This window comes from Hipposideros armiger, unplaced genomic scaffold, assembly GCF_001890085.2.
Source record: "Hipposideros armiger isolate ML-2016 unplaced genomic scaffold, ASM189008v1 scaffold_42, whole genome shotgun sequence".
Lineage (NCBI taxonomy): Eukaryota > Metazoa > Chordata > Mammalia > Chiroptera > Hipposideridae > Hipposideros > Hipposideros armiger.
Window position 1 is genome coordinate 4,553,974 of NW_017731392.1, and position 3,891 is coordinate 4,557,864.

Genomic DNA, 3,891 nt, shown 5'->3' on the forward strand with positions numbered 1-3,891 from the left:
CCCTGAAAGAGTAGGATATTTGAATTCATGTTTCAGGCAAGCTTTTCCTTTCTTCTGAGGAAACTATCTGATTGGGCCCTTTAGTTAACAAAATGTAAAGCTTGCACACGGCCATTGTTCTTGGAGAAAATTGTGATTTCCTATAAATCTGAATGCAGATATCTCTGACTCTGGAAACTAGGCGTTCTGTTAGATAGTATGAATAGTGGTGCACAGATCAGCTTAGCATAGGTCTGTGAAAGCCTGTTGCTTGGGGGAATCTGGGAGAAAAGTTCTCTGGCTCTGTAAGGATTTAGAATGCACAGACTGCAAAGCTTTCCAGTGTGGATGGCGCAGTTTGGAGGATGACAGGAGAGTTTGTCAGAGAAACTCCACCTAGCCTGGCCGATTGGCATCCTCCACTAAGGACTAACTTAAGGCCAAATCACCCACCGATGCTGAAGTGCTGCTGCAGTTGGTTATTAAGGGCCATCGGGCACCAAGGGGCTGGGGCGGGTTTACTGGGTAGGGATAGACCTTCCTACTCTTCACCATCTTGGGAAAAGGGAGATTCTCAAACAAGTAATGGGAACTTTGACTGGGATTCTAGGGAGCTCTTTCTCCTTCTAGGTCTAAGGACTGTTAGGAGCCAGAACCCTGAAAAGCACAGATAAACCTGAGAGATATTCAATGATGGGGAGGGGTAGGGGGGTGGTGTGATAGTCCTGAACCTGAGGCTGGGTCTGGGCCTCGGCCCTGAGACAAGCCATACCCAGTGCCATCACCAGCCATTTTCAATGAGATAATTCCTCTCCATTGTCTCTGAATCATCAGCAGTATATCCTGTCAGTAGTCGCAGCCCCCTGAGCTGTGGGCATGGAGGAGTGGAGCGCAGAGAAAGGACAGGCTGGAGGGCAGAGTCGAAGGATAAGGGAAACTTCTTTCAGGACATCCTTAAGGCTGCATCTTGGGGAATTATCTACATAACTGGGGAATCCACTGAGGGGCCCAATTTCAGATGTGGGGAGGGGTCGGTACCAAGTCGTAATTTGAGTAACAAAAGAAACGAGACTACATTTTACACCTCCAATTACGGAGGCTGGCATACTGAATCCATATGTTTGAATTCAGCAAAGTGCCAGGCTCAGGAACAGAGAAAAGAAGGGATGAGAGAGAAGGGGGACCACCTGGCCCAACAGAGACACACAGAGGGTCCTTTAAGCTGGACCCTTGAGTTGCCTCAGAACCCTACAGTGTTCTAGAATTTGTTCACATTAATCCTGCATCAAGCTCCTTTTAACTTTTGTGAGGAAATTGGAGAGAATCTTTGAGATAGAGGAATGAGGGAAAATAAGAGCTAAGCGATCTGGCGGTGGAGAGAGAGAGATTGAAAAAGATAGGTTGAAATGGATTAATTGAGAGGAAATTTAATAATTTCAAATGGAGAGCAGAGGGCAACTGTGGTTGTAAGCTGACTGTAACTGAATGGTGTGTCTTTAGCCTCAATTGATGCTTAACCAGGTTGAAGGGCAGAATGAGCCAGGGTGAAGGAGCCTATCAGAAGTTTGTCAAGGGGGGACATGGGCAGCGTAATAGGGATCCAGGGGCTGATTTGTATAAGCGACTTTGCTGTAGGTATAAACAAGTGTAAATTGTTGCAGAAGAATTTGATATAATTTTATCATTTGCTCAAGTTGGTATTTGATGCTTCTTTGCATTTCCTAATTACTTTTTATATTATTAAATTTATTATAATTATATATAAATTATAGTAAATGTTTAACTGTTTCATAACTTGTATGTTTTGTGTTTAAATTTTTTCTTCACTCTCTGCGTCTCATTCACACAAACCCTGATGTTCACAGACTGCTCAGTTATAGCTGCCAAACTTGTTCGTTACCTGGTGAGACGCAGTGGTCCCCAAACCGTGATGTGGTGATGCTGTCAGCTCCTTTGATCAACTAATCACACACAAAGCTGGGTGATGCTCAGCTTTGCTGCTCTCTAGTATCGTCTGCTCCATTTTGGGGTACTTTTTTCTCTACTACAACTTATACTATATGCAATAACAAAGGAATGTGCAGCTGGACTGTTCCAGGAGAGGTTGCTTTTGATTTAAACATTAGTTGTTTTACTGTGATAAGTCGTGTGTAGGTGAAAATAAGTAACGCATAAACAACTTCGCTTTCGTTAGCCTGAACTTTCAGAGTTATCCTTCCATGGTTGGGAGAAGGACAACAGGATGACAAGTGTTCTAATTCTTTAAAGTTGTAAAGAGACAGCCATGTTCATGTAACAAAGTAAAATGGAGAAGAAAGCTTACTTAACATGTGTTTTAAAACAATACTAATATGCAATTTTTATGCAGGATAGCGTTTCGGCATTTAAAAATGGTGAGCAGGCCATACACGTAATTGTAATTATTATTAGTTGTATAAACCAAATCAAATTTTATATTCTCTCCTTGGCTGTTGCTTTTAAAATTTTCTCAAGCTTTTGAATTAATGTCAACAAACTTAGTTATTTAACAACATACTGTAATAGTGTCACCCAAGCTGGGCCTGAATCTCAACAAATTTAGGTTCCAGGATGTACTGAGGGACGAAAAAATCATCCTTTGAAAGTTACCAGCAGTTTTTTGCCTTTAAAGAAGTGGCTGACTTTAGATAGACCAATGGTTATCACAATAAACTGTGTTCAAATCACCTCGAGGGCTATTGAAACAGAGAGTTTCAATACACCCCCAGAGTTTCTGATCGGGTAGGTGAGGGGTGGGTGTCAAAGAATTTGCATATCTAGTAAGATCCCAGGTGGTGCAGAGCCAGTTGTGGGGCTGTGGAATATGTAAACAGCCCAGGGGCAAAAAAGATCTGTAAAAGTGGGATGGGGTACTATAATTTGAATGGCAAAAGGTAACATGAGCTTTTCTCTTTTCTTTTCTTTTTCTTTTTTTCTTTTTTGAAGTCACAGGTAAATAGTGGCTGGTGTCAGAGGTTGTACAGTTTTGTATTTTATAACTTTATTTCTGATTTAAAATGTAATTTATGCTACATGAAAGAACTCAGTCTGAAAAGGCTACCTACTGTGTGATTCCAACTGGAATCTGGAAAAGGCAAAACTATGGAGAAAGTAAAAAGACCAGTGGCTGTCGCGAGTTTGGGAGGAGGAAGGGAAGCATGAATAGGTGAACCGGGATTTTTAGGGCAGTGAAACTATTTTGTATGATACTGCAATGGTGGCTACATGTAAGAGATGTTCATTGTATCAAAATTTGGAAATAATAAAGTGTCAGTTTTAATTCTAACCTGCACTATTAATATTTAATTGAACAGCCTTCTAATTTTTTCTACACATGGATAACATGTATAGACTTTACATGATTAAGATTATACTTGACATTTTATAATCTGCATTTCCCACTTATATCTTGAACATTTTCCTAAGTGAGCACCACCCTTAGGCTTAGCCAGCTAGTCTCTTTTTTTTCCACTTTGAAAGGCCTTTTATTTTTAGGTTAACAGTGGGAAGAATTTAAAAAGAATTTTTTTCTTTATTTTTCAGTTGCAGTTGACATACAATTCTGTATTAGTTTTAGGTGTACAACATAGTGATTAGACATTTATATACCTTACAAAGTGATCACCCCCGTAAGTCTAGTACCCATCTGATATCTTACATTATTATTACAGTGTTATAGCCAGCTAGTCTTTATCTGCTACACCTTCTCCACCACCACCACCCCCTCCCGACCCCCCCACTTCCCAGCCTTTAAGAAGCTGAAACTCTGGTCCAGGTGGGTATGACAGAAAGTGGTGAAATATCAGGGCCCTGTGCTTGAGGGAAGGGAGAAAAGACCAGATCAGACTTGGGGAAACCAAATGCTGTTGAGAATAAGGGCTGAATGCCTTGCTT

General features: G+C 41.0%; 1 protein-coding gene across 2 annotated transcripts in view; it reads right to left on the reverse strand.

Moving 5' to 3' along the window:
* BLNK (B cell linker) overlaps positions 1 to 3,891 on the reverse strand; it is a 77,654-nt gene that overhangs the window by 54,910 nt on the left and 18,853 nt on the right. The gene's annotated exons all lie outside the window — the stretch shown is intronic.